This window comes from Octopus sinensis, linkage group LG5, assembly GCF_006345805.1.
Source record: "Octopus sinensis linkage group LG5, ASM634580v1, whole genome shotgun sequence".
NCBI classification, from domain to species: domain Eukaryota; kingdom Metazoa; phylum Mollusca; class Cephalopoda; order Octopoda; family Octopodidae; genus Octopus; species Octopus sinensis.
Window position 1 is genome coordinate 35,660,880 of NC_043001.1, and position 7,500 is coordinate 35,668,379.

Genomic DNA, 7,500 nt, shown 5'->3' on the forward strand with positions numbered 1-7,500 from the left:
TTTTATAAGGCGTCGAGCTGGCAGAAACGGTAGCACGCCGGGCGAAATGCGTAGCCGTATTTCGTCTGCTGCTACGTTCTGAGTTCAAATTCCGCCGAGGTTGACTTTGCTTTTCATCCTTTCGGGGTCGATAAATTAAGTACCAGTTACGCACTGGGGTCGATGGAATCGACTTAATCGCTTTGTCTGTCCTTGTTTGTCCCCTCTGTGTTTAGCCCCTTGTGGGTAGTAAAGAAATATATAAAACGATTTTTATTATTATAGTTGTTGCTGCTGTTTATTTTTGTGTAATTTTGGTATCGAGCAGACATAAGCTAAACGACCTTTGGCCAAGATTAAAAGAAATTATTGGAAGTGAGGTGGGTCGTTAGAATCGTTAGAGATCCTGTATTTGTTCAGGGTCTTTACGTTCAGAGATCAACTTCACTTTTCCTTTTTCTGGAAGTCGATAACAATACTCTGTTAGGTTTTGTAATCAAGATAATCGACTAACTTCCTCACATCGAATTCCAGTCCTTATGCCTATTCTATGACCAATTATTTCAAGGCTCACAGATTGGAAAAGGCGTTTTTCCAGCAGTCACTGATCTGTGTTTAAATTTCATCGATATCATCTTTATTTTTTTAATCTTTTCCGGGTCGATAAATTAAAATACTATAAAGATACCGGACGACTCCAGACGCATACTCGGGTCATTAGTACCGGCCGACCTTTTCCTCTCAAAATTACTGGCCTTGTGTCAAAATTAGAAACCGTTATAGAAAGGGTGGAGGATTGACCGTTAGAGCATTGGACAAAATTTCTTTCGTATATTTACGTTCCGAGTTCATATGCCACCGAAGCCAACTCTGTTTTCATCCTTTCGAGATCAATAAAATGATATTGCTGTCGTTTGCCTAAATTTGAAATTATCCATATAAAAATTAGTAGAGAAATCGTTATTATTGATTTTGCTTATCTTAAGTCTTTTATACATTACTTATTTCAGTCATTAGACTGCGGCCATCCTGGGGCATCGTCTTGAGGGAATTTCAGCCGAACGAACCGACCCCAATGCACATTGTTTCCTTTTTTCCTTAAGCCTATATAGGTGTATGCGTGTACGTTTTTCCCACCACCACTTGAAAACTGGTGTTGGTGTGTTTACGCCCTCTTGCTTTGCAGTGTGATGCACCTAGAGCCGTGTGGTTGTGCAGTAAACGTATTAACACACTGCGACGCCTGCGGTTTGATTTTTTTTTTTTTTTACTTGTTTCAGTCATTTTGACTGCGGCCATGCTGGAGCACCGCCTTAAATCGAGCAACTCGACCCCGGGACTTATCCTTTGTAAGCCCAGTACTTATTCTATCGGTCTCTTTTGCCGAACCGTTAAGTGACGGGGACATAAACACACCAGCATCGGTTGTCAAGCAATGCTAGGGGGACAAACACAGACACACAAACACACACACATACATATATATATACATGTATACGACGGGCTTCTTTCAGTTTCCGTCTACCAAATCCACTCACAAGGCATTGGTCGGCCCGGGGCTATAGTAGAAGACACTTGCCTAAGATGCTACACAGTGGGACTGAACCCGGAACCATGTGGTTGGTAAACAAACTACTTACCACACAGCCACTCCTGTTTACATTTTAATTAGTTTTTCTATATTTATTACTTCTGCCTTAGCGAAGGAGGAGTTATTGTTTTCAGTCGTGTTTCTTTGTCCGTGGACAAGATATCTCAAGAACCACTGGATGGATTCGGATGAAACATTCAGGGATGTTTGGCCTCGTGGCTGGCACAAACTGGTTAGATTTAGGGATCGATCCGGTACCGGGCAAGGATGCTGGATTATTTTTCCGGTGTTTTTACTTAATTTTTGAGAGAGGCCATGTTCATTTTTAGCATTCTCGCTTTTGAGTGCAGTCGAGTTTATTTCGGATATTCTCATTTTAAAAATCATCTCTGAGTTAATCGTTGAGAGGACGTTGGGTTGCCTTGACGGAGGTTTGCGCTCTCTGAGTGCTTTTGTTTATTTATTTATTTTTCATTTCGAGTTGTTGATCCCTTATAATGTTATTATTGCCTTTGAGCTGTTGTTGTTTGAACCCATATCAGCTCTGGTTTAGCAGGCTTATATTCAAACCCAGCCTTTTTCTTGGTCATTGCTATATAGCCCAACGTGACGAGCTGTCATTTTTCAAGGACCTAGAACGTAGATCAAGAGAGGTTTCGCTGCTATTTCTAATATTTTGAGTGAACACGTAGCGGTACTCTCACTTTAATTTCTGCCTCAATAATTTTCCAATCTGTCGTTGTGTGTATGTGTGCCATTGTTGTTGCTTCAACTTTTAACTTGATCTTGGTTGGCTGTTTTTCAATTTATCATAGTTTATAAACTCCAGCTTCCATGTATGTATGCATGTATGTATGTATGTATGTATGTATGTATGTATGTATGTATGTATGTATGTATGTATGTATGTATGTATGTATGTATGTATGTATGCATGTATGTATGTATGTGTGTGTATATATATGCATGTATCATTGTACGTATAGGAACATACACAAGCGTGCGCGCGTGTATATGCCAGTTTCTATATAGATGTTTATACACATACTCACGTAGACGCGCACACACACACACACACATGATACTCATTTGTATCTATGCACGTGTGTACGTATGTGTACGTATATGTACAGATATATATGTATGCGCACATGTACGTAATTCAGTATGCGTGCGCGTGTGTGTGTTTGTGTGTGTGTGTGTGGTGTGTGTGTGTGTGTGTGTGTGTGTGTGTGTCAGTGTGTGTGTGTGTCAGTGTGTGTGTGTGTGTCAGTGTGTGTGTGTGTGAGTGCGTTTCGTTGTTGTATGTATATGCATAAATATGTGATTTGTCTGTCTGCGCTCTTATTGTAGTTTAAGCTTGTCAAATGAGACTTACTCTCAAACGTAGACATTAGCAATTCCTGCCAACATCAATCACGGAACCGGCATCAATGGGAAGTGGCATGGGTGGAGTGTAGCTGTTCAGGTTTGGGTGGGCCGATGTTGTTACTGACATAATATTAATCCTGCGTTTCATTTATTAATTCACACAGCTCCCTGCCGTGAGTCGAACAAAATGTAGAAAGAATAAGGACGAACCAAACTCAAGCATCTACCAAAATGGCGAAAGAGGATGTATGACTCAGAATAGCTATACGCTACCTGTACACTAAGTGCCCTCCTTCATCAATATTTCGACGTCTCTCCCGCGGAGTTGTTGAAGGTTAGGCTGAAAGGTCATGCGGTACATTTTACATTTATCATTTTAAGAACAGCTACCTACCCGGAATTAAATTGAGTTTTGCGCCGCTATTAACCGAGAAGTTATATTAGACTCCAAGACTTTACTTTCCTCCTGGCAAAAATATTATAAATACAGATGGATATATTAAGGAAACCTGATCACCTCAGTCCTAAATGATACCGGAAACTTAAATTAAAAATGCCAATGTTGTCACCGTCGGCTTTGACATCGTTGTTATTGTTATTGTTCTTCTTCTTGCTGTTGTTCTTGCTGTTGTTTTTGTTGTTCTTTTACATCTTTATTTCTGGTCGCAGGTCAGCCTTCACTGAACAGAGTCCTAATCAACTACATTTCTTTTATTACCATCCTGTGCATTTCCTCTTTGTAAGATGCTATTATTTAATTCATTCTTTCCTTATATAACCATTTAGCATTTAAACCGGACATGTCACCTAAAGGTTCTACCTGTTTCGTGTTCAAACTAGCCAGATTCGGCCTCTCACACCTACAATGTCATTCTAAAAATATACTTTCATGTCGAGAAAATCTCAAAATCTCAAATCTATGAGATAACGCATGATTAATTCAAAACCATGTGAATATATATGAATTATATTTTTTACAGATTAATCTGAAGGTTAAAGAGTTAAAGGAGCAGTATATGATTTGAGAGAGAGACTAGCTGCTATTTCGAGTCAACCAAGCGATCGTATAAAGGTTAAAACTATATTTAAGTATTTTAACAAGCGACTGATGTCAGTATTGGACAAGATATACGCTGTCAAATGAAAAGTAATATATCTGCCACCTTACTAAAACTCTGACATTCAAGTAAATGAGGGAAGTCTCTATGCAATCTCTTATTCTACTAGAAATAGCAACCAAATACTTGAACAATGCTCGATTAAATCCCTTCATTCGCTACAATTTCTAGGCTTCCTAATTTTATGATGTTTTCATATATACAACATATCTTACATAGGCGCAGGAGTGGCTGTGTGGTAATTAGCTTGTTTACGAACCACATGGTTCCGGGTTCAGTCCTACTGCGTGGCACCTTGGGCAAGTGTCTTCTACTATAGCCTCGAGCCGACCGAAGCCTTGTGAGTGGATTTGGTAGACGGAAACTGAAAGAAGCCCGTCGTATATATGTATATATACATATGTATGTGTGTGTATGTGTTTGTGTCTGTGTTTGACAACCGATGCTGGTGTGTTTACGTCCCTGTAACATAGCGATTCGGCAAAAAGAGACCGATAGAATAAGTACTGGGCTTCCAAAGAATAAATCTTGGTTCGATTTGCTCGATTAAAGGCGGTTCTCCAGCATGGCCGCAGTCAAATGACTGAAACAAGTAAAAGAGTTAAAGAGTAAAAGAGTTAATATATAATTTTTAAAAAACTGAATTTTAGCTTACACCATCAACAGTAAGAAATACTTCAGCTTCCTTTATCTGCTAGTTTTCTATATATTTCAGATAAGTACACCGATAGACCAGTAGAATTAAGATCGTGATAATATTGACGAGATTCTGAAAACAATGGAGTGTGGTTGGAGTTTTCATCGCTATAAATGAGATTTTCGTTTTGTTTTCTTTCTGGATTGAGTTTATTATGTATTACTCTTACACAGCAGAAACAGAACTACTACTACACATCCAGGCACGCACACGCTCATACATACACACAAACATCCAAATAAAGGTTATCCAAGTGATTGGTAAAGACTCACTTTCTCCTGTCCCGCCCAATCTATCATTACGGCGACGGTCTCTGCTACACGAAAATAAGTGATTGCATAATATCTACATACTGACTCATGTGACTCCCCTATGTGTTCCCTTCGAACGCTATATTTCATCTTTTACAGAACCCACAGTGACTGATATACGCCATCCGTCTTCCACACGCCACCAAACTTCTACAAATTCTCTTCATGACCAAATTTTCCCCTCTTTACCTTCGACCGCTCAAACTGCATGTCAACCACATCTCAATCTAACCAGTTTCGCAGGACCAGTAAAAGAGATCGAAAACATGGTGGTGTTAACGGCAAACGAAGTTGTAATATCAGAGAACCTTGCGGAAGCTTTCAAAATTATTCATGAAATAATGAACTGATATAAAACTGAACCTTCGTTTCTGATATGGTTAAAGTGGATATTTGCCCTTAAAAGTTCATTAAAAATATTAATTATTAATTGAAATGAGTTTTCCGAACTTATGTGTGTTTCTTCTAGGGAACCTATTTCTTTATTACCCACAAGGGGCTAAATACAGAGGGGACAAACAAGGACAGACATAGGTATTAAGTCGATTACATCGACCCCAGTGCGTAACTAGTACTTAATTTATCGACCCCGAAAGGATGAAAGGCAAATTCGACCTCGGCGGAATTCGAACTCACAACGTAACGCAGACGAAATACCGCTGAGCATTTCGCCCGGCGTTCTAACGTTTCTGCCAGTTCTAACGTTTCTGTTTTCTTCTAGGGAACCTATTTCTTTATTACCCACAAGGGGCTAAATACAGAGGGGACAAACAAGGACAGACATAGGTATTAAGTCGATTACATCGACCCCAGTGCGTAACTGGTACTTAATTTATCGACCCCGAAAGGATGAAAGGCAAATTCGACCTCGGCGGAATTCGAACTCACAACGTAACGCAGACGAAATACCGCTGAGCATTTCGCCCGGCGTTCTAACGTTTCTGCCAGTTCTAACGTTTCTGTTTCTTCTAGGGAACCATGTAGTAGGTGAACAAGCTTCTTACCACGCAACCAGAGAGAGAGAGAGAGAGATTTATAAATTATTTATGTATGTATATATACATATATGCATGTACGCTTGTACGTATGTATGTATGCATGTATTCTCTTATTCTCTTATATGTTTCACTCCAATGACTGTGGCCATGCTGGAGCACCGCCATTGTAATCATCTTTCCACTTTCCACCTTTGTCGGAGTGGCTTCTGGTAAAGGATGGAGTTCGATGCTACTGCCCTCTTTTGAGCTTCTTGCTTAGATATTGGCTCATCCGGGATCTCGGCGAGCCAGAGGTCAAATTCAAGTTTGAAAACGTCTACATCCACTCCATGGAGGCTCCTCAGATGCTTCGGCAGGCAATTAAACAACTGTGGGCCCTTGAAACCCAAGCTATTGCAGTACCTCCTCCTTGCCCGAGAAGTATGTATGTAATATATGTATGTATGCAAAAAGAGAGAGGAAAGAAAGATAAAGAAGAGAAAAGTAATCAAGAATTGGTAAATGAGAAGAGCCATAAGACTAATAGCATTGGAAAAGACATGAGGAATACAGATTATTTGATGGAATAGTGAAAGAAAGCACCGATAGAAATATTTCAAAAGGAAACTTAGTTTCTAGTTAAATATGAGGAGCTTCGAATGCCAAAGTGTGGGAGTAAAGTGACTAGAATTATGGTAAATTATAACTTTAATAGAGGTTGTCGTTTGTGGCGTCTTTGAGAATAACGAGGGAATTAAGAGACGGAAAGTTTGAACGAAAATGTAGTCAAATATTGAGGCAATCTTGCGAGAATATCTGAAGAACTGGGATAGACATTCTTTTAGAGCGAATGAAGCCAGAGGGTTCTAAGAGAAAAAACTAATTGTCAGACAAACGTCGAAATCGAAAATAAGTTGGTAAATGGTTAGAGAGAGAGAGAGAGAGAGAGAGAGAGAGAGAGAAAGAAACTCAGATCAGCAGAGAGCTCGTACACAGACATGTAGATATAAAAATATGCAGAGAGACAAACACACCGAGACTGACAGAGAGAAAGACAGACAGACAGAGACAAAGAAAGAAAGAAAGAAAGAAAGAAAGAGAGGAAGGAAGGCAGGAAGAAAGGAAGGAAGAGAGGAAGGAAGGCAAGGAAAAAAGAAAGAAAGAATGAAAGAGAGACTAAGAGAGAGGAGAACGAAGGAAAGAGACTAAATCAGACAACCTACAAGCACGGCGTTGTTGAGTTTATTGTTGATGAAGCTGATGATGATGATGATGATGATGATAATGATGGTGGTGGTGGTGGTGATGGTGGTGGTGGTGGTGATGATGATGTTGAAGTGCCGGCACTGATTGTAGGGCGGGTGACACGGGTGGAAATAATCTAGATGTGCTGCCCTTGTTGTTGTTGGTGGTGGTGGTGATAGTATTCAAATTAAACTTGCAGAAAAGGAAAAGA